Genomic DNA, 23,890 nt, shown 5'->3' on the forward strand with positions numbered 1-23,890 from the left:
CATCAGAGGCATCAGAGACATCAGAAGCAGTTTAGAAAGAGCCTAGATAGATGAGGTGGATATTTGCCACTTTTTTCTGGCCACCTAATATTGAAAGCCTTTCCTCTGTTTGGGACCCCTGACCTGGTCTGTTTTGTGCCTCTTGTACCTACCACTGCTGAGTCAAAACACAGGGCCTGCTAGCCAGGATTACTCCATTACACATTTATTGCTTGAATAACTGGGGTCAAACTCAGGTCTGACTCTAAAACACATGCTTTAAAAATTTATTATGAAAATTTTCATACAGACAGAAGTAGCATAGTATAATACTACTATATATAAAATAGGTAAACAACAAAGACCTACTGCAATAGCACAGGGGACTATATTCAGTATCTTATCCTATAATGGAAGAAAATCTGAAAAAGAATATATGTATGTACATGTAATTGAATTACTTTGCTGTACCCTTGAAACTAACACAACATTGTAAATTTACTCTTTGTTATTGTTGTTTAGTCACTCAGTCATGTCCGACTCTTGCAACCCCATGGACTGTAGCCCGCCAGACTCCTCTGTCCATGGGATTTCCCAGGCAAGAATACTGGAGTGGGTTGCCATTTCCTTCTCCAGGGGATCTTCCCAACCCAGGGATTGAACCTGCGTCTCCTGCACTGCAGGTGGATTCTTTACTGCTGAGTCACCTGGGAAGCTACTTTAACTTAAAAAAATAGGAGAAAGAAAAAAATTAGAATAATGTAAAACCCCTGTGTACCCATTACCAGATTCAATAGCTATCAAGATTATTTTCATGTTAGCTTTATTTATCTCTTTCTTTTTCTCTTTTCTTTAAGGCCTTGCCTTAATATTTGGAAGGAAATCCCGGGTGTTATATCATTTACCTCTACATACTTCATGACACATCTAAAAAAATTAGGGATATTTTTATATCCAATGACAATATTACCATTGCCCTTAACCAAACTAACAACAACTTTAAAACCATGCTCTTGAGCACTACAGGCTAGCTTCTCCATTCTGCTTTCCCAGCCCCCAGCAGGAAGCATTTCTTAGGCATCTGCTCTGTTCCTCCTTGAAGCTGGAATTACAGTTTGATGTGTATTGGGTACTCACGTGTCCTCTTAGGTAAGCAGGGGGCCTAACTGCCCTCTCTCTGTTTTCTCCAAGGTCACGCAGTCAATTAGTAGCTGATGAATGAGACTCAAGCACTGCAGCTGGGTCTATACAGCCCCAAACACAGTTTGCAATGAGATGAAGTGAAGGGACCTCAGTCCTGGGGACAGTCCTGCATGGTTTCTGTTGCTGTTGAAATCCTGACACTCAGCCTCAAGCAAGTCCTTCGTCTGGAACAGTTTGATCATGACCCTTCGGGACTGCCTGATTGAGGGGCTCCATGGGGCTCCTAGGGCTGTTCTTCATCTGATTGGAATGTATCTGCCGCCTACAGCCAGGCCTGCCACAACCTGGAACTTCTCTCCTCTTCTTTCCCTGTTCTAGAGCTGACTCAGAGGAGGGTGGGGTGCTCATCTTTCTTCTCTTTCTAGGCTTTGACTTGCTGTCTGCCAAAGCAGAGGACTCAGAGCACCACAGGTCAAAACAGGGCAAATTCAAGAAGCAGTAAAACTAGCTCCGCTGCTTTTCTGTTCTTGCTCCCTTCTTTTTTCAGACTTGACTTAGGTGACCGGGCGCTCCTGAGCTTGACCTCCATTTCTAGTTCCTCAAACCTCTTCCACTCCTCTTAATCTCCCACCCAGATTTCTCAGATAAATCTCTCAGAGCATGCATTCCAAAATGAAAATTGACTAGTGCAGAGCAAGAATCCTGGCTGTGGGCCGGTGGAGGGTTGATCAGTCTGGTCCAACTGGGACAACAGGAATGAATCACTGAGTATTTAAGGGAGAAGGAATTCAGTGCAGGGAATTGGTTGCCCAGCTGATGAGAGAGCTTCAGTGCCAAGCCAAGGACAATGAGGCTGCCCAGAGATTAGCCACAGCAGGAAGCTCCTACACTAGAAGTGAGGGGGCTAGGTTGCTCGGCGGAAACTGGAGCCACAAGAGAGACACAGTCACCATGGGGGACATCACATGAGGCAGGGAGGGAAGGAGAGAAACAGCCCAGCTTCTCTCTCCCTCCTGCTTTCCAAGTCCTGCCGGTGCCTTCCATTGGCCAAACCCACCGGAACCTGGGAAACAACCTGCAGGGGTCCACTCATCCCGCTCCCCTCTCTGTCCTCTCCTGCTACAATATCAGCAGAGAAGGGAAGAGGAAGGGATGGATTGTGGGCAAACAGGCCTGGGAACAGCAAGAAACTACTGATTGGTTATATACTCCTCCTTCCGCCCCCCACCTCCAACGTATTTGGATCTAACAGGGTCTATCTGTAAAAAGTGCTTTTACCCAAAGTCGACAAGAAAGAGGGTTGTAAGTAGGATGGTGGGAGTGGAGCTTGAACCTGCTTCCTTGACTAGCTACCTGCAAGTCTTCTCCAGATTCTACCTGGTTCTTTTATTTCGCCTCCCCCTGCACACACCCTTCTGCCCTCCTCCCACCCCTCCACCCCCCCAACACACACACACTCAGAGTCCAACAAAGATAGGCCACTTTGCTTTCTGGAAACGTGTGACACATTTATTAGATCCCAGGACCATGTAAAACCAACCTTCTTGCCAGCAGGATTTTGGCTTGGCAGCAAGGCTCTGAATTACAATGCTGTCAGGCTGGTGAACCTACTGGTATCACAGTCCAGAAAGCATACCTCCTGATTCTCCAGGTGTTCAGCAAGTTCAAAGGTGAAGGTGAAGGGAGATGCCTGGAAGGGGCAAAAGAAAAGCACCGAACTACATGCTTTCCACCCTCTTTATCTCATTTCATCTTCACAGTCTCTCAAGGTAATTGCCCTTCTGCCTATTTTTTTTTTGAAAAATAAAAATATCTTAAACTTTGGAATAATTCTAGATTTATGCAACAGTTGCAAGGATAACCCAGTTTCCCCCGATGTTAACACCTTACATAACCATCTCAGGTCTGTTTTTACAAATGAGAAAATGGGGGCTCAGAGAGGTTAAGTGATTTGCCCACGGTCACAGAGCAAGGACACAGCAGAAGAAACAGACATAAATCCAGGTCGCTCTTCTTGCCTTACACCTTTAGGTTGAATTATTTGTTTCCATCTCATTAGGTGGGAAGTCACTCTCTGATCCCGGAGCCCTTCATTTCACCTTGGAGTTGACTTGCAAACTTTTATCAGAAAGCACTTCTTCCACAGAGCCACAGAATGGTAGCACTAAAACGTATGTCTGAGGCCATTTGCTGCTGCTGCTGCTGCTGCTAAGTCGCTTCAGTCGTGTCCGACTCTGTGCGACCCCATAGACGGCAGCCCACCAGGCTCCTCTGTCCCTGGGATTCTCCAGGCAAGAACACTGGAGTGGGTTGCCATTTCCTTCTCCAATGCATGCATGCATGCTAAGTCGCTTCAGTTGTGTCCAACTCTGTGCAACCCCATGGACAGCAGCCCACCAGGCTCCTCTGTCCACGGGATTCTCTAGGCAAGAATACTGGAGAAGAGTACTGGAGAAGCCATTTCCTTCTCCACTGAGGGCGGTATATTTATCTCCAATGTACCTAGACTTGGGGAAGTTAAAAAGAACTTGCCTAAGACCCACAGCAAGCAAATACTAAAGCTGAAATTTAAAGAGAGACCAGTCTGGTTCCAAAAGTGTAAAACCTAGGTTCCCACTTCCTACAGACATACTGTTGCATTTGCCCTCACAACCTATAGCAGGTGGAGATGACCCTGGTCACATTGACTTGGTTAGCACTAAACTACGTTTAAAAAACCATCATTTTTGTTCTTACTAACTTTCTAAGAACATTTGCTTACAGGCCCTTAGCTAGATGGAACTGATTTGTTTGGGCTGTTTCATGTTAGATGTGTTAAAAATTGACATGTTAGGAGAGCTGACGTGAAAGGTGACCTGGTTCCCTTGCAAATAAATGATTAATATAACCTCATTGTGTGGCGAGACTGTATTACTGATTCTCTTACTCGGGAGGCTTAGAAAAACAACAGGTCAGACACTAATATCCATGCTAGCATCAGACCATAGTGTGGGATGACCATGGATGAGTCAGGGGGGGTCAGAAGATAATTAACAAAGAGGGAGCTCTATGAAGTCCAAAGAGAATTTAAAAAACGTTCCTTCTCTAACCTGACTATCTGAGATTATTAAATAGCAAAGGCAATGAATAGGAGAGGGGGAAGAGGTGGGTTCATTCAAGTGATTCACTAAGATATTTTAAAGAAACTGACAGGGATCAAAGCTCAAAAGGGAAGACATTCAATTCAAATGACCATGTTACAGCAACTCCACAGTGATTAGGGATAGATGATATGTGGCTGTGGCCTACACACTTAGGGCAGCTATGACAATACTACACACCCAAGTTTTAGCAGGATAGTGGAGAATTTCTTCTCTACAGCTATGAATACAAGTTAGAAAAATGCTTCTGTAAAACAGTATTATGTGCCACTGTATACATATCTTGTACGCCAGATATTACTGTCAATGTCAGGCTAAATTTTCAAATAGCATGGAAGTCTCCGTAATAGCAAATGCATCAATTATCCACTTATAGTCACTTCAGTGGCCAAATTATTCTAAATATGAGGAATCCCTTCCTAGAGACCCCATTGTGACCTTATTTTTTATGGCCACAGGGTCTTTTGAATGTCATCTCTCTTGGCCCAGAGGTGTCACTCAAGAGTCCTCTATCCCATATGACTCCTCCAGGGTAATTTCTCACTAATCCTTGCTGTTCCAGCTCCATCTAAACCTGCCCTGTTCTGTTACTCAACATATGCTATTCTCTTCCCTTGGAATATACTTTCTTTTCCTGTCTGCCTAACAACTGCTACTTGTCCTTCAAGTTCTACCTCAGTTTTCTTCTTTGGGAAGGTTTCTCAGTACCCTCAGGAGTCTCCTCTGCCCTCTTGGATCTACCACTTTTATAATGTGTTCCATCAAGTGACTGGAGTATGTTGTATCTTTGCCCACTAGAATGTGAGTCCCTTGAGAACAAGGACTGTTATTATTATTTTTTTTTCATGTCTGACTCTCCAGTATAGAAGGAGAGGTTCAGGGCTTGCATGTTGAATGAATGAATGAATGTCCCAATTATCTTCAGAAGCTATTTCCAGGGCTTTCAAATTGGGTCTCCCTTTTCTGCCAAGAGGTGGTGAGAACTGGCCAGATGGATTTGATACGTAATGAGTTCCTACTAATACCAGGCATTGTGCTGAACATTTTACATGCACGATCTCATGTCTGAAAGAGATGTTTCTAATGTCCATCTGTATTTTACAAATGTTGTTGCTGTTCAGTCGCTAAGTCATGTCCCACTCTTTGCGACCCCATGGACTACAGCATGCCATGCTTCTCTGTCCTTCACTATGAGGAAATGTAAATTCAGAGTAGTGACTTGCCCAGGGTCATGTTGCTGGGAAGTTGCAAAGCCATGATTTGAACCTAGGCTATTGGTCTCCAGTGCCTTCTCTCCTTTTTGTGTATGGAGGGTGGGGCCTCTTCTGGGTAATTCGGTGATGGTGACATAAGTCAAGCTTGTCTTTGATGCCTTCAGGCTTGTAAGGTGTCTCAGGGACTCTGTGCCACAGTGTCACCCACCCCTGTAGCCGCTATGGGGCCTGTCAAGTAGCCTATCCCATTGGGAGCTTTGTCCTTTCCTACTCCTCTGAGACTTTGACTTCTGGGCTATGCTAAACTTTTCCAGAGCACATGTTTACATGTTAATGGTGCACTCCCTGAATGCAATCTTTAACCCAGGGGAAAGCGGCCCCTGTGTAAGCTGTGGGGGGGCCTCTGGTTATGGGGAGTGGGGGTACAAGTTGTTCTGGGCATCTCTTTCAACAAACACGTGGGGCCCCCCCCCCCCACATTCCCAAGGTGGTTGGTGCCTCCCTTGGAGGGTTGAGAGCTCTGGAGTTAGACCAAGGAATGTTTAAATCTGGCTCCACCGTTCCAGGATGAATTGTGTCATTTGTCACAAATTACTTAACCTCATTGAGCCTCCCATTCCTCTTTTGTCACATGGATCTCATAATACTTCTCATCTCCTGGGGAGGTTGTGAGGATGACATGAGACAACACAGCAACTGTGTGTAGTACAAAATATTGTTGTTGTATAACCGCTCAGTTGTGTCTGACTCTTTGCGACCCCATGGACTGTAGCCCGCCAGGCTCCTCTGTCCATGGGATTTTCCAGGCAAGAATACTGGAGTGGGTTGCCATTTCCTTCTCCAGGGGATCTTCCTGACCTAGGGATCGAGACCTGCATCTCCTGCATTGGCAGGCAGTTCTTTACCACTGAGCCACCAGGGAAGCCTGTAGTACAAAATAAGCACTTGAAAAATGTGAACTCTTTCCTGAAATCTGTTTCTACTGGCTCCCCCACCCCTGCTCCTGCCATCTAGGTTTTCCTTCCCCTGTTGCTTCTTTCCTTGCCTCGCCAACAGGCATCCTTTTGGAAACTCTTCCCTTCCTTTCCCAGTGCCTCTCTCTGGCATCCTCAACCTTTGGAACAACTAGCTGTCAGAGTTCCTGGGGCTGATCCTGTTTCTGGATATTCTCTCCTGCTGTCTTGAGTGCACGAGCTGATTTGAATTCAGAAAGCAGAGTCCATTCCTGCGAGGAGTGTCACCACAGTCCATCTTACATTCAAATGGTGAAGGCTGACTTGATGGCCCCACATCGTTATCTGATGGGTGTTGAGAAGGCCTCCCCCCTCCGACCCCAGAGACTTCCTTCTGGCCTGTGAGTAATGCCACTATCTCTACCATCAGTGGACTATCCCTTTGAGTCCAACTTCCCTGGGTGGTCTGGGGATGGCTGGGCCAGGCAGGGTTGTTTTATGTATCTGAGTGCAGATTCCTTGATCAGAGCCTTTCCTGTCAGGGGAAGGGGAAGAAAAGGTTAGAGGGAGCTGACTCCCCAAGGAAGAGGAAAGCCAGGCAGGCAGGGCTGGGGCATGGGGGAGGGGTGTGGGAAATCAGCTGATGGAAGGCTGTGTGTCCGGCACAGTTTTGCCTAGGGTGGGCCCTGTGTGCTGCAACAGATGTGAACTTTGGAATCACCAAGGTTGGGAAGCCAGGCCTCAGAGGGAGTGGTTGGAGGCTGAGCTCATCCTGAAATGATGTGGGCTTAGATTCTCAGAGGGCAGAGAGGAGGACCAGGGAGGAGGTCATACTTTGGGGGGTATCTAAAGACAAAGAGTCTTGGTGTCCTTCAGCTCTACGTGTAGGTAACACCTGTGGATAGGTGGGTGTTAGTAGAAAATGCCCCCTGACGGGTGGGGGTCTCCTTTTTCTGACTGCTAACAGGAGACTGAGCTGAAGGACTGCCCCCTTTCCTTTGGAAAGGAAACAACTTCTGAGGGTGTGGCAGGGTTCACTGGGTGTTCCCCCTAAAGGGAGGTTACGCCCTAAGTGAAGGTGCTTGGCTGGTAGCGGGTAACTGGTTGCTCCTCAGCCCACAGAAGAAGGCGCTCCAGTGCTCCTCCCTGTAGGCTTTTCACTTTGTCTCTTGACAGGCACTGCCATCTACCACAGCAGGTATGAAAACAGCTTAAAAAGGAAGGTCAAAGATGTCCCCTCAACCCCCTTCAGTGGTTCTACCACACCCTGTGGACCCCACTGGAGGATGCTGATTCTGAAATTTTGTGGCCTTGCCCATAGGGACCAAGGGATCAAATATTTGAAATCATCATAACCATAACAAAAACCATTGGCTGACCATTTGGTATGCCTTACCAGGGGCTACTTTATATATAGGACCTGAATGTGGGCTTGACCTGAGGGATAATGAGGTTTTCCCACTGCTTCACACACACACACACACACACACACACACACACACACACACACACACACAGAGTCAAGTTCTTCGAAAACATGTCCACAGTCCTGAGGCCACAGAGCACATTAGAGACACATGCTCTGCCTGCAGTCAAAAGTCCCCTGTCTTTCCCAAGTCCTGCTGCTAGACCCGACTCGGTGCACACAGATACACTTTCCCATATCCATCCTTCCCAAGTCCCAAAGCTCTGAAAACTGAGGGCCTTTTGTAACTTTAAGGTAAATTCATTTGGTAGCCAAACCTATGCTGGCATGAGGCTATTTATAGTCTTCTTCTATCACACCCTGTGTGAATATTCATGTGTTTTTGCTCCCAAAATATTAATGTACTTGATTGCTGGATGCTGTCTCAGACCCCACTGGAAGTAACATAATATTCTGCTATACGCCCCCTCCGGCTGTCTTAAAATTCAAAGCATTCCAAATTCCTTCTGTTATAGAACCCACCCTACTGTCTTGTAATGATCTATTTAATGTCCCTGAACAACAACAACATTGGCCTGTGAACTTCTCCAGGACCCAGAACATGGTCCAACATGTGGTTGGGACTCTCCCAGTGTTTTAGGACTGAAGGATAAATGGCCTTTAGTGTTGAAGGAGCTGCATTGTTGGGAAGTTCTTTCTTACATCTAACTTAAGTATCTCATGCTGCCATTCATGTACTGCATGCCATTGATAGCAAGGAAGAAACATCTGGTCAGCGCCTTCATTTTTTTTCTCTTGGGACTAAATCGTCCTTCTAATCCTAATACCTTTCACCTTTTCCCCTAGATCCTCTTTTCCAATCCCTTAATCATCTTCACGGCTATCTTCCAAAGCCTTTACAGGTTCTTTCATTCTGAAATTGTGGCCTAGCACTTAGGACCTGGCTGCAAAGAGCTCGGCCATTATACGTAATAGGTCTCCCGTTTCTATGGTGAACATTTCCAATCAGTTTCATTTGGCTGGTCTAAGAAGCTTTGCCTTTTAAAATACACTTACAGGGCAAACTCAAGGGGCCATGAATGATTTTCTCCCAAGTGTGCTGGTTGGTAAAAGGCAGGGAAAGCAGCACAATCTCACCAGAAGAAACTGTAATTACAGAAAGTTGAAAGTAACAGGTGACATATGTAATAGGAACCTGCATGCAAAAAGCACTGTTGATAATTACAGTGACCTCAACCTGCCATTTTTTACCTTGGGAGAACCAGCCTTGCTGGTACGAGTGCCTTTCCTCTAACAAGGTTGCTGAAGGCCATTTCCTACCACTTATTTCCCACTAAATGCAGGGAGTGAGACTGACTTGGGCTGGGGTGATTGCAAAACCACTGGCTTAAGTTAAACTCCTCACTAATTAAGCCTGTTAGATTTCCTGTAACTCACGATTTTTCTTGGCAGAAGGAAAAACATTTGACTCAGAGGCAAAATGTATTGTTATTAATAAGCAGGAAACAACAAAATACTACACATGGTAGCATTTTCAGAAGCAGATTCTGTCATCTGCATTCTGTTGGAACAGCCATTATGATCTCTCCTAATAACACAAAGTGGGTTTTTTTGAGGGGAGTGATGGTGGAAACTACATACTATGAGAGGAGATTCAGAGAGAAATTTTTTGCCAGTCAAATTAGAAAAATCTAATCAGGTGTGCCAGTTGCTGCTCCCAACCATGAGTCAGAGCCTTTTGTGGGGTTTTGCATTTTTTAGGAGGCGCTGATGGATTTTACATACAGGTCATTCTTTTATTAAAGGTCACATTACAATGTGTCTATCCTTTCTCATGTTGTTATACCTCAGGGAAGGAGATGTAGGATGCCAAGTTGCAAAGGGAGATCGTAGAGAGGAATATTGAAATTGGATGACTGAGGGCTCTCCGACAGGGGCCTCAGTGGGGGAAGGGAGATCCTTCTGGGCCAGTAGGTGGCACCTTAAAAGCCAGATTAGCCTGGGATGGGGGGAGAGGTGGGAGGGGGGTGCGGGGGGAGGAGCTGTCATGGGAATGCTTTCTGTACCTCCTCACGATCTTACCAGACCTGGCAGGCTCATCCCTGAGAATACTCGAGCTCCAGGGAGGAGAGGAGAACCTGCCTTCACTGCTAATGCGAGTGGCTAGAATTTTTCTCCAGAGTTTTGAGATGTCTTGGGCCAATGCATGTGATAGCCATTTTCTCTCTTTTAATGATTATAGTAAACTGCCTTTTTCAGGAACATTAACTATGATGGAGGCTTGATGCCAAGTGCTTTATGTAAGATATCTCTTTTAATCCTCACAATAATCCTTCAAAGACGATACTGTCATTACCTTCAATTTCCACAGGGGGAAACTGGCTCAGAGAGGTTAAGCAACTTGGGCAAGGTCACAGAGCTCGTAAAATGGCACAGCCAGAACTTAAACCCAGATTTGCTGGGCACAAGATCTAGTCCTGAAGCATTCAGTCTAAGTCCTTGTAAAGCCAAATAGCCACCTCAGTAAACTCAATAGTCTCCCACCCCCCCCACCAAATAGCAGAATATTTGGGTTGCTTGACTTTGTGAGAATGCAATTTACAGCAACAGGCTTCCCAGATGGCTCAGTGGTAAAGAATCTGCCTGCCAAGCAGGAGACATGGGTTCGATCCCTGGGTCAGGAAGATCCCCTGGAGAAGGAAATAGCAACCCATTCCAGTATTCTTGTTTGGGAAATCCCATGGACTGGTGGGTTACAGTCTATGGAGTCGGAAAAGAGTCAGACACAACTTAGCAACTAAACAACAATGATTACAGCAACTGAAGGATGTTCACCTACTCTGAAAGACCTAGCTGACGGACTTTCTATTGCTTTGACTGATTCTCTGCTTTCTATAGCCTGCACAGTGCCACACACATAGTACGTGCTCAATAAATATTGATCAATAAATGAATGTCTGGATGTTCCCTTCAGTAGTTTCTGGGTTCTTCAAGATCCTTTGTTAATGCTAAGCAAACAGTTAGAACCTTCAAGATGTCTGTTGCCCTGATCTAACTGCTTGTACTGAGATGGCTTTTTAGTATCATCTCTGTACAGGAGCTGAACATTCTATTTGACACATGGATGATTGATTGTGTTTTTCCCTTTTCCTCCAAAACCTCTGGCACCGTGCAGACACAGCTTAGGTGATTAACCATGCAGCCAACTTCGACAGACACTGATTCAGACAAGAAAGTGGGTGCCGTATTTGAACGATAGTTCCTAATTAATCCCGCTCCCCAGTTCTGGTCTGCTCAATGACTCCTTCTCAGATAGTGTTTGTGAGATGAAACAGGATAGGCAAAAAAAAGACTTAAAAAGCATTCTTTTGGCCTGGGTGAAGAGAGCGCTGAAGATTTTCCCAGCTTACTACTTCTCAGCAAATGCAACTTCAAGCCAGATGCAGACCCATCCTGCTCAGCCTCCTATAAACTTCTAACTTGGTCTGGAAGATAAAGTGGAAACATGCAGAATGGGAGAAGTAGAGTCAGCAGAAGCCAGTATGCAGTGTACTCCATGTGATTCCCAGAATAGGAACAATAACTATCATTTTCGGGTGGATTGCTGTGTGCCAGGCAGGCTACTAAACATCTTATAAGCATTCATTTCATTTCATCTCTCAAGGACACTGTGGAGGTAGGTACTATTATTATCGCCGTTTTTCCAAATGAACAAACTGCCGCTCAGAGTCTAAGTGAAGCTCCTCAAGTCGCCCAGAGTGGGGATTAAGGGGAACTGGGAGCTGAGGGAGGGGGACGGGGCTGACCTGCAGAGCTGAATGGCAGCCATCTGCAAGTAGTGGCACCCTTGGCATGGCATAGGAGACTCTGCTGCGGGTGCTGAGTTCAGCGGGGGCACCTGAAAGGAGTAGGAGCAACTTGTAATCCAGACAAGAAGTTGCCTTCTGTGGACGCAAACTAGCTGAACTGATCAAGAGGGCGTGAGGCTTGTGAGTCCCGGCAGACAGTGGTAGCAAGGACTGGACTCCATTCCTTGGGGGCAAGGGTGAAGGGGATGAGGATTTGGGGAGCATCAGACAAAGCTCTAGTTCTATGGAAACACTTAGCCTGATGACTCGAAACTGAGCCAATACTGCCCCCTAGGGGACTCTGGGGAAACGTGCTGGGTCATTTAGTGGACAGGAAATGGAGCTGCTTCACGTCCTGCACTGCCCAGGGGCTGTGCTGTGTGTGTGTTCAGTCGTGTCTGACTCTTTGCGACCCCATGGACTGTGGCCCGCCAGGCTCCTCTGTCCATGGGATTCTCCAGGCAAGAATACTGGAATGGGTTGCCATTCCCTTCTCCAGGGGATCTTCCCAATGACCCAGGGATTGAACCCGTGCCTCTTGCATCTCCTGTCTGGACAGACGGATTCTTTACCCAGGACAGTCTTGCAAAATGAAGACCAGTCCAACATCCTATATGATTTTCGAATGTTCTGTTGGACTTCCGTGGAGGTGGAAACTCTTCTTATAATGATCAGAACGTGTACTGTAAATATTTTACATATATGCACAAAAAGTTTGGCTTTCCCACCTCCATAAACAGTTTTAATGAATCTTGTGTAAAGAGAGGGAAGATGGAACTTTGTTTTCTTCTCCCGGAGGCTTATTCACAGTCGTTCACCATTTCAAAAATCACGTGGTAACAGTAGTGATGTTGCTTTTGGAATTAGAGTCGTCTTTGCAACATCCCTTATCAGTTTGTGCCTGTAGCTGTTGCATTTTGTGGGGCTTCTCGATGAAGGCGCAAGTCTCTGCCTACTTCATCTAGTCTTTCAGTGTCATTCTATGTAAGTATTTACATATTTAAATACATTGTAGTTGATTATGGATTATTTTCATTTTCTTTGTGTGGCAGGACACTTCTTGATCTTTTGGAACTTATGTGTGTATGCAGGTTATTATATCTATGAGTTTAATTTCAGGATAATAAAAGGGTATGACGGGCTCCTCCAGTGGCTCAGTAGGTTCCTGCCTGCAACACAGGAGACACGGTTTCGATCCCTGTGTTGGGAAGATCCCCTGGAGCAGGGCACGGCAACCCACTCCAGTATTCTTGCTGGGAAAATCCCATGGACAGAGGAGCCTCGAGGGCTATGGTTCATGGGGTTGTAAAGAGTCTACACGACTGAAGCAAGTGAGCACACCACAAAGGGGTACAACAAGAGACATTTCTCATAAAAAGAGAAGTTTCGATTCTGATATTTACTGTGCTAGCCTCTTAGCTTCCCGGGGGCCAAGATCATGTCTGTTTTGCTTCGATTTGGCCTAATTAACCTAGTGCCAGGTCAGAGTAGGTGCTTAGTAAATAATGGGCAACTGAAGAATGAATAATAAATGTGGACTCAAGCCTAGAGCCAGAGAGTCAGTGATCTAGGGCAGCAGAGTTGGGGGATAATAGTGGCAGTAGATGGGGGCTCTTGGTCACTGAAAGAGGGCTATGAAAGGAGGACCCTAATTCAGAGTTTTCCCCAAAGCTAGAGTGTCCTGATGTCAAGGAGCGGTGTGTCTTTTCATTTTATTTGTTTGTTTATTTTTGGCTGTGCTGGGTCTTCATTGCTATATGAGCTTCCCTCTAGCTGTGGAGACTGGGGGCTACTCTCTAGTTGCGGGTGCTGGCTTCTCACTGCAGTGGCTTCTCTTGTTGCTGAACACAGGCTCTAGGTGCGTGGGCTTCAGTAGTTTCGGCTCCTGGGCTCGAGAGCACAGGCTCAGCAGTTGTGGTGCATGCAAGGCCCAGTGCTTCTTACAGGTCTCTGGGCCTGAATCATGCTTGGGTCCAGGGACTGGGCTCAGATGGTCCCAGTGGTGGAGAGAGAAGTGTTTATGCCCTTACTTTCGGTACCAGCCTCAAAAGCCATAAGACCTCACCAGCTAAAAGAAGGCTATTCCCTAGCATGGCTGTGTGACCTGGGCTGAGGTGGAGAGGACTCCAGGGAATGTGAGCCTCAAGTGTGGTCCCTAAAATACATCTATGTCCTTGGTGGGAGTCTCAGGCTGCCTTGAACTTCAGGCAGATCTAGTTCCCCATTTTCCTGTTGTTGCTACTGTTGCTTTTCTCTCTCCTAGCCCCCTTCGCCAACAATAAGGTGTGTACCTTTTCCTTGGGGGTTCTATGCTCAAAGTCTAACCAGTGGGTTGCGGAATGCTTCAGGGCTCCTGATGAGCAAGTGTCCCTGACTCTGTATGGGGTTGGGGAGGCGAAGCGAAGGGGAGCATCCCTCTTAGAGATAAAAAAAATACAGAAATGCTGAGGGAGGTATCAAACCAGCTAACGTCAGAAGTTGAAGTGGCCTTGAGGTCATCTGATTCACTGGGTCAGAAACCTGCCTGTACAGCAGCATCACTGAGGGTTCTGTTGACATACAGATACAGTGACCCCTAAAACTGAGATAATCTGATTCAGGATGCTGAGTTAGGGCTTGAAATATGCACATCAGTAAGTATCACTGGTGATTCTGATGAGGAGCTTGGTGAGGGAATCCACTCAGACTGATCTTCTCATTTTGCTGGAAAGTACCCGAGTACCAGAGAGGGGCAGTGACTTACCCCACGTCACACAGCAAGTCATGGCAGAGTTGGGGCTAAAACTCAGGTCTCTTCCCACTGTGCTGGTGGTGGGAATATCTGGAGTCAGTGTGATGGGTTGGTGTGGTCCTTGGCATGGGAAGAACCACTTTAAATCTCACTGCAGAGGCCGGCTACCCACCCTGCCTGTAGGTGGGGGACAGATCCGAGGCCATCAGGTTGTTTTGCATTATCACAAGCAGTAAATTTACTGCCAAATTTTGGAGAGAAGCAACAAAATACCCATCAAGGTTAGTAGGACGATAAGAATGTGCTAATGTGTTTGGCTGTGTCTATCCACGGAAAGCCGAGCGAAATAATGGTGACAATTATCCACCTATTTTGTTCGAACACTTTTACCGAAAATCTCCTGGGAACTGAGGGAAAATATGATTTAAACAAAATATGTTGCCTCATGTAGCCAGAATGACACAACTCCCACTTCACATGTCTGTTTCCCTGGAGACCCCTTCCTGCACGCCTGCCTCCTCGGGGTGAGACCATGTGCACAGCCCTGGGAAATGTGGATGGAGAAGGAAAACCCTGTATAGGAGACAACCCATGAAATGGAATGTTAGGCCAAGTGCTGTGGAGGTGTGCGCCTTGTCCTTGGAAGATGACCTTTTAGATTCTAGGGCTGTTCTAGCCAGGCCTCAGAACAAACCCCAGAAGTCTCTAAACCACCAGCTTTGGCCCAATTTGAGGCAGCCCCCTCAGAAGGCTCCAAGGACAGCAGCTGCTCTGTCAGCCGCCCAATGGAAACAAAGCCAGATTTCTTTATTTAGAATAGACACTTTCTATTTTGATTCTTAAGGAAGCAAATCTATCTGTCCTCTGCCCCCAGTCCTCTGCAGCGCAAACTGCCTCACGTCAGGTAGCTAGCACAGATCAGCAGGTGTTTGCCTGTTGATAAGTTGCAGAGCCACTTCGGACCGCTGTTGCATGCCTATCTCTGAGCCAGTGGGCAGGGGCTTACTAGAAAGGGAAAGTGCCCTTGGCAGCAGACAGTGAATCCTGGCCTCGGTCAGGGAGGGCGGATCCAGTGCAGTGATAGATGGAGATGTGATGAGCTCCATCCCACATTGCTGCCATGGGAGACAGCCACCCCTGGGACCTCACAGTACAGTCCTGCTCGATTCTGGCACTGCTAATTTGCTATGTGACCCTGAGCAAGGCTGTTCCTTTCTGTGGACCTCGCTGGACCCTCCTGGGAAGAGAACACACCGTTTAATCCATGATGCCACTTACTGTGACAAGTGGCCTGCCACTGGAAAAAAAATCAAGCTGAATTTCTGCCTCCCTCTTTATTTCTAAATAGATCAGCAAAGATGCCGATTTTCAAAAGATAAACCATTGAAAGATCGGAAGAAAGCTAGGAAAATTTAAAAAAAATGGAGGTGGGAAGTCTTTGCAAAGTAACAAAAAATCCTTAGGAGCTATAAAGAAAAAGAATGACAGATTTGCCTGGAAAAAAAATTGAACACCTTCGCTATGGCAAAAGATATCTCATGCAAAGTTGAAAGACAAAGGACAAACCAGGATAAAGTAAAAGGCAGACAGAGGTTTATTATTCATAATGTTTCAAGAGCTGCATTATAGGATGTGTGCTCTTCTTTACATCACTCACCATGACCTGCAATTACATTATTTAATGATTTGCTTGTTATCTGTTTCCTCTACCTATGTGTTTGCTTCATGAAAGCTGGAAGCTTTGCTTATTCACTGCTATATTCCTGGTTCTAGTATCTGGCACACAGAAGGTGCTCAATAAATACTCATTGAAAGATTGAAGGAGGGAGCTTCTATAGATCAATGAGAACATGATGAATAGCCCACTAAAAACATAGTCAAAGAATAATGAACAGGGAATCCACAGAGGAAACACAAATGGTTTATGCCATATAAAAAGGTTCACAACCTCAGTAATAATTAAGTAATAATAATGCAAATTACAACAGTGTTGAGAGAGCTGAAATGTTTCTCACCTTTCAGACTGGCAGAAATTTAAAAGGTTGCTAAAATCCAGCATTTGTGGGGCTATGGTGAAATGGGCACACATATTCATTTTTGGTGTGCATCTAAATTAGCACAATTCCTGGGGAGCAGCTTGAAATATTATTTGACCCAGCAAGGGTTTTTTTTAGGGGTTTAGCTGTTTGAAATACTCCATAAATAAGGATCTTCATTTAAACATTATTTGTAAATAGTGAAAATTTGGAAATAACCTAAATGATGTCAGTGGAGGGCTGGTGTCATAATTTATAATTTATAAATAATTTATAGCATGTCCAAATAGTGGCAGACTAAGTTTCATTATGCTAATGATTAAGAATTTGGGCTCTGTAGTCAGGTCACCTAGGTCTGACTTTCTCCTCTAGCCCTTGTGAGCTGTGTGACCTTGCCCAAGTTCCTAAACTTCTCTGTGCCTCAATGGTCTCATCTATAGCATGGCAATTTTAATAATAAAAACATTATCTCCTTCATAAAGTTGTGAAGATTAAATGAGATAACCCCTATGGCGTATGAAATATTTAGTACCTGGCACAGAGCATTCAATAATTACTACCTGTTATTATCCCTACTACTACTGTAATGATGACAGTGACAATTTAGCCATAAATAAGGACAAGTGAGATCTTTATATATTGATATCCATAGCTAGATCTTTATATAGATATAATTTATATATGATTGATGTCTCCAATATAATATTGTGATAAAAGCAAGTTGCAGGAAAATCAGTATAATAGGATCTGATTTTCGTTAAGGATATTATTTGTTATTCATAGGAAAAAATCTGGAAGGATAGACAGATTGTTAACAGTGGTTACCTCTGGGGAAAGGAATGGGGGAGGTGGATTTTCACTTCAGTAATGATTAGAATTGCCTGAAACAAGCATGTGTTACTTTTATAATAAACAAAAGATGTAAAGGGAAAAAAGCTTCATTTGGAAGTCTGAGGACAGTTAATCCCACCAAGCCTCACATCCCCCCTTCCTTGGCTACAGCCCAAACGTGTGAGTCTCCCTGCCCATCATCTGTCCTCTCCCACACCGTCCCCATTCTGCTCTGCGCTCCCGTTCCCCGCCACCCCTGACTCCTCCATCTCACTATCACTGCCCTCTCCCACTCTTCTCTATACCCTCTGGAAAGCCCGCCCCACGGGAAACAATTCCCCCTTCACTCTAAATAAGCTCCGCAGAACACTGTTCTCTACCTCTGCGCCTGCAAGTGCTGAAACCTGAGTCTCCACGGAGGGGCTCACGGCTTTGCCTGCAGCGCCCTCTGGTGGACACTTCTCACACTCCTATACCACAGACACCCTAGGGCTGGGAGGTGGGGTCTGTGCTCTGGCTTCCCCTGTTTGCGTCCAGATCGCGCTTCAGCCAAGAACTCCTCCTTCTGAAGCCATCTGGCTACAGCACCCTCTTCTCTTTTCTCCTCTCCTCATCGACTCTTCTTTTTAGCCACCCATCCCCCTCACCCATTCAAGGAAGAGTTCGACATCTGGCTCACTGTCTTCTCCACCCCAAGTCCTGACATCATCCTGGGTGAGTTGACATCCATGATCCATGTGCAGGACACACCTCCATTCTAGCCATACCATGTTTCATCCTTCATCATCTGTCAGAATTGCTCCATCTCAGAGCCCCCACCATCCACCTCCTGCCCACCGACCTCAAAGCTCATCCTTTGCCTCAAGAGGATCTCCAGGTTCTTGAGTCACTTCACTCCCCCACCCCATTAGCCCTTCTGGCTTTCCTTCCTCCTCTCTCCATCCTTGAAAATGATGATGATGTTAAAAATAATAATTTAATATGTATGTGGCAGGCACATACTAGGCATCTTACATCATTTCAATAACCTCATGTAATTCTCGCAGTAACTTTATGAGACAGGAACTGTTGTTGTTGTTGTTGTTGTTGTTGTTTTAATGAGGTGACTGGGGCTCAGAGAGGTTGAGTGACTTTCCCAAAGTCTCCCAGCTAGTTCAGGACAGAGATGAGATTTGAAGCCAGCTCTGTTTGCCTAACTCCTGGAATGTATACTTCAGGATCTTGCCTATATCCTGAACTCCCTTGCCCTGTGCCTTTCTGACACATCCACTAGGCAAAAACCCAAGCCTGGATAAATTTAACTGACAGCCTCCTCCTCTGTGCTTACACCCAGATGGAGGAACACTGCTGGAGAAAATCCCATCACTTTGTTGATTAGTCCCACTCAAAACTCATAGTTTCCAACCTCAGCTGGGCCCTCGACTTGGCTAAACAATCCTTCTAAGTAACTGTCCTGACAACGGCACTTTCAAACTTTCTCCACTGCCCTCTGGAGTCAGACTGATCTGGGTTAGAATCCTGTTTCGGCCACTTTCATGCTCGATACCGTGCCAGCCTTTAAGAAAGGGTGAGGTGGAAGACAAGGGAATGAGGGGAAGGGGAAGAAACATGTCTTGAGTGTCTTCTGGGTACCAGGCACTGCGCCAGGTGCTTTGCATGCAGTAACTCATCTAGTCCTCCCAGCAGCTCCACAAGGGAGATACTATTTTTATCCTTGCTTTACAATAGAGCCTAAGGCACAGAGAGGTTAAGTCACCTGCTGAGGTGACACAGAGTGTAAGTGGAGAAGCCATCTCAGTCATTTAGACCCTCCTTATCTTGATCGATGACTCTGATAGCCTGCTAACCTGTCCCCCTGTTCTTCCTTAGCTCATATCCTTCCATCTAGCCTCCATTCTGTTGCTGGGACAGTCTTCCTCAGATGTGTATCCGACTGTGCTACTACCCCGCTTAAATTCAATCTTTCCGAAGCTTTCCCCATGGTTTTCACAATGAAACTGAAACCTTGACTCTTAATGAGTTGCCTCCCCCCACCCCTTTCCTTTCTCGCGTCCACTGCCATCTGCCTAAGATCCAGTCATTCTGTACTATTTTTGGCTACCTGATGACACTTTGTTTTCTCCTAACTTCATGTCTTTGCATATGTTCTGCCTGGTCTCCCCCATCCCCACTCCTCCCCTTCCTGCCCACCTTTAATGCTTCTCTTCTGTGCAGTTCACAGCATTTATGCATTGATCACGGTGCACTCTAATTTCCTGCTGACTGGTCTGTTTCTCCCGCTAAACTGGGAGCTGCTTGAGGGCGGGGACTGCGATTTAGTCATCTCCGTCTTCGCGCTCCCCAGGGCGTAGCACCAGAGCCTGGTTCAATCCAGGTTTGTCGAATGGCTGACTGACAGAATGAATGGAGTGCATGAGGGAGGCAAATGCCCTCACTTGGAAAGTTTAGTGACATGAGCTGTGTGGTATCTGGTTCTTGGCTGAAGCTACTGCAGTTTTTTCCTATGACTACAGTGCTGTAAAAATATGTCTGCACGTGGATAAAGACTGGAAGAGAACTTTCCAAAATTAAGAGTTGTGTTAGAGTGGTGAGTTGATGGATGCTTTTTTTTTTTTTTTCCTCCTGTTTTCAAAATGTTCTTTAGTGCTGCTTTTGGTGAGTTTTGATTCATTCTGATTCCGGTTCACATGGCCAGGAGTCTTGCCAAATTGGTTGGATTTGTTGGAATAAAATGAGAACTTTCAAGAATTTTCCAAACTCCTGGGTTAAGGTATTTTTCCTCCCAAAGCTGGGCAGCAAACAAAGATGGCTTTTGTTTGCAGTAAAATACTCATTCCTTCAATTATTTTTTTGTCCTGCGAGGTGACTTCTGTAACTTTGGGTGAGGGGGGGTCAGGTTTACTGAGTGGGGAAATGAATTGCCCATGTTCGTGGTTTGGAAATGACCAAAAATGTTTCTCTTTTCTGGCTCTTGAAAGAAAATGTTTAGGAGTTTCATTGGCAAAATGATGAAATTGTTCCTTTACTGTGGCAGGATTTCCAAAACTACATATTGTGTGCTAACCCAGAAGAGGCAAAAAAAAAAAAATAATAATAATTGGGAAGTAGCACTCTCCAAGATTCAGATGATAGGCACTTTACCTTTGTTGAGTGCTAACCCACTCTGCTGGGTCATGTCGGGTGTTCAGGACTTTGGTGCTATCTCATTTAAAAGTAGAAACACCCTTTGGGGTGGGGACTATTAGTATCCCCACGTTAGAGGTGGTGAAACCGAGGTTCAACGAAGAGTCAGTCATGAGACTGGGCTTGGAAGCTGGGTTCAGCTAGTTCCACAGGTAGGCTCTAACACTTGAACATCCTCCCTCTGGGCTGATCTTGCTACAGAGGGACAGAGGTACCCATTCATTTTTATTTAACAAAAGTTGTATGGTGTTTCCATATACAGGGCACATGGCAAATGCTTTACAAAGATTGGGCTTCCCTGGTGGCTCAGATGGTAAAGAATCTGCCTGCAATGCAGAGAGATGCAGGGTTTGATCCCTGGGTCAAGAAAGATCCCCTGGAGAAGGAATAGCAACCCACTCCAGTATTCCTGCCTGGAGAATCTCATGGACAGAGGACCCTGGTGGGCTATAGTCCATAGGGTCGCAAATAATTGGACATTACTGAGCAACTAACACAACTTACAAAGATTAGCTCGTTTGATTTTTGTTGACAGCTCTGTGAGGAGGTACTATTACTGGCACCTTGAGACAGATGAGAAAACAGAAACACCGGGAGGTTAAATCACTTGCCTGGGATCAGAGATACAGTGTGGGCGGCCATGTTCTGGTTTCACTTTGGCCCTGTGCTGGGCAGCGTGCTATTCCCTGGGCCCTGTCTACAAAGCTCTGGCTCAGAAACACTGAAGACATGGGCCTCTTTTTGTAGTTTGAAAACAGATTTGTATTTATTCTTTTTTTGCAGTATTTTTCCTCAGTAAAGCTGTGTTTCTTCCCAGGGATCTTGAGGTGGGAGGGATAATTACATACCTCTGTCCTTTTGGAGCAAGACTCACTTAGCGGCAAGGTAGTGAAATGGTTAGAGTTTTTCTGTGAGGCCAGTTAAACTCTGCGTGAAGCCCTTGTGATTTCAGAAACTAACCTCTTTGAACTTCAGTTTCACCATCTCTGCTAAAGGGGAAGGGAACTTCTTCCTGACACCTTCACTTCCATCCATTTTTCAGTGTCTCGGGGGAAGAAGGGGGTTTCCTCAACCGTTAGACCCTGGATGGGTGAGGGACTTTTGAGGTGTCCCCTCAGGAGTCCAAGCCATCTCTTCTCATTCAGCAGAGACTTCAGGAGAGCATCTTTCCAAGGCAGTTTGCTCAGAGAGCAGACAGCGGGCTCTTCCCTACCTGGCTTGTTCTGCCAGGCTTGTCCCACTTCCCGCCCAGCCACTCTGATTCAGTCCCCAGAGCCCTGTGAGACAATGGCGGCAGCTCGGCTTGGAGGGAGGGGGAGTCGAAGGGGCAGCAGGCCCAACCCACCAGCTTGAAAGCTTCATTTGACAGGGGAGGAGGCACATCTGGTTTGGGTTTTCAATTCAATTCAACAATGATTTATTGTGGGGCTGCCAGCTGCAGAGGTTCTGGGCTAGGCTAGGCAGAGAGAGAGATGCAAAGATAAGTCAAATATTATCTGTGCCCTTAAAGGAGTTTTCTAGGTTGTAGCAGAGCATAGACCTGAATGAGCCATGTTTATGCGATGGGTCCTGTACTGAGGGGTTTACCTGCATAGAGCACATCTTTGAACCTCCCCAACAGGTTCTGTGATGGGCAGAGAAACTGTGCTTACTTTGTTGCACACATAAGGAAACTGGGCCTCAGAAAGGAAGTGACTGGCTGAAGGTCACACAGTTAGAAAGTGATGGAACCAGGCCTGGAACTTAGATGAATCTGGTTCCCAAGCTCACACACTCTTAACCATGATTTCACCCTGCTTCCCAGAGATGATGAAGATGATGACAACGAGTAGCTCTCACTGAGCTCCCTTGACCAAATCTTGTACTGACTGGGCTGCAGATGTTATTTTACTGGCACCTTCCAATATCCCATTGAGGTGGGTTGTTAACCCCTTTTCCATAAGAGAAAACAGGTTAAGTGATGGAGTTGGGCTTTGAACCTAGGTTATTCCAGTCTGCCAACGTATAGCCTGAAAGAGGTAGACACGGGCTGTCACGGGGGTTCAGGGATGAGGCAGAGATTTGACCCTGAAGGGTGAGTTGGGATTTTGAAAGGTAGGGTTGCGAGAGAGCACCTCATGGTCAGAAGGGATATTATGAACAAAGAGATCAACTGTGGGGCATTTTGATCATGAAGGCTGCAGGTTCATCCAGTTTGTGGGCAGTGTACCCTGGGTATAGGGGAGCAATGGGAAGGAAACTGAATACCCTTGAGGGTGTTCAAATTTTGTCAAGTTGAAGTTCTTGTTTTTCAGTTAAGAGCAGCTCCTCCACCCAAAAGGCTTTTCAAATGATACTATCATGTAACCAATTAGCAAAGGCACAGGAGACTCTCACTGTGTATACTCCTGGGCTGAGAGGGGGGAAGAAGACTGAAGAAAGCAACGTAGTTCCTCCAGTGTGTGCCGAGGGACCCTGTGTGGTTGGAAAGTCAAGATATGCACACCAGAAAAAGCAGCAGTCAGCCCAGGCAATTTGTGATCAGGGCCAAATGAGTCTTCCCAACTGTCAAATTTCCAAGAACGTGAAGGTTGGGGGGAGTTGAGGACGGGGTGGAGGCGGGGGGTGGCCTCAAAGGGAGGCTTCATGAGGAAAGTGTTTGGGCTTTGAGAGGTATCTTAATAGGCTGGTGGAGAGGAAGGCTGGCAAACTTAAGACCAGGTAGAGCTACTAGTGTTGCTGGCATAGAGGGCTCTGTGTAGGCCTCCCTTCCTCGGACCACGGCTGCCCCCATCTCTGTCTTGACCTCCAGGAGTTTATTAGGGAAGATGGGACTGTACTGGGTCAGACACAACCCGTGGGGGCTGGGAAACAAGGCCGGGTACCCGATATTTCTGATCCTCCAATTTTCTACACTTAGCCTCAATTCCTGGCAGCTCCCCCAGCTGCTGAATTGTGTGTGTATGTGTGAGCGGTATTTTAAATTAAGCAGTGAGTGCTTTCAGCTCATCATAAACATGCTAAAAAGCTTCAGCCACGGCCTGAGCCCACCCCCGCCCCTTACACTCAGGCGGCAGCTGGGGCCACTCGACCCTACACTCTAATGCGTGTTGCCTATGACTCACCAACGAAAAAGACTATATGTTTCAGTCTTGCTGGGTAGCTGATTCCTAGTTGTGGTGGGAAATCTCAGTCCGATTTTGGAAGGCAGTGGGCCTCAGCCCCGCCCTGCAGACTGACAATTCTACAGCATATGGAGCGCCTACTGTGTGCAAGGCATTGTGGGTAAGTCCGTTAATCTCTCTGGGCTTTCCATGCCCTCATTCAGAATGCATTGACTAATTCTGCCTGCTTTACTTCCCTACTGGGGCTGCATGTCTCAGCCATGCTGTTCTTCTGAGTTCTGGAACATTTCCAAGGCCTTTTC

General features: G+C 46.2%; 1 protein-coding gene and 1 long non-coding RNA gene across 2 annotated transcripts in view; one reads left to right on the plus strand and one right to left on the minus strand.

Moving 5' to 3' along the window:
- Positions 1–239: 239 nt before the first annotated feature.
- Positions 240–23,890, minus strand: part of LOC110143812 (uncharacterized) — a 44,381-nt gene continuing 20,730 nt past the window's right edge. Inside the window, exons 3-4 of the long non-coding RNA XR_002315694.2 lie at positions 2,663–2,812; positions 240–703 (exon numbers count right to left, since the gene is read on the minus strand). This is a non-coding gene — a long non-coding RNA (uncharacterized lncRNA). The remainder of the gene's footprint in view (positions 704–2,662; positions 2,813–23,890) is intronic.
- Positions 12,621–23,890, plus strand: part of RTL9 (retrotransposon Gag like 9) — a 48,537-nt gene continuing 37,267 nt past the window's right edge. The window contains exon 1 of the mRNA XM_020903553.2: positions 12,621–12,687. The gene's annotated coding sequence lies outside the window, so the exon portion shown is untranslated. The remainder of the gene's footprint in view (positions 12,688–23,890) is intronic.

This window comes from Odocoileus virginianus, unplaced genomic scaffold (genome assembly GCF_023699985.2).
Source record: "Odocoileus virginianus isolate 20LAN1187 ecotype Illinois unplaced genomic scaffold, Ovbor_1.2 Unplaced_Scaffold_1, whole genome shotgun sequence".
Taxonomy (NCBI): Eukaryota; Metazoa; Chordata; class Mammalia; order Artiodactyla; family Cervidae; genus Odocoileus; species Odocoileus virginianus.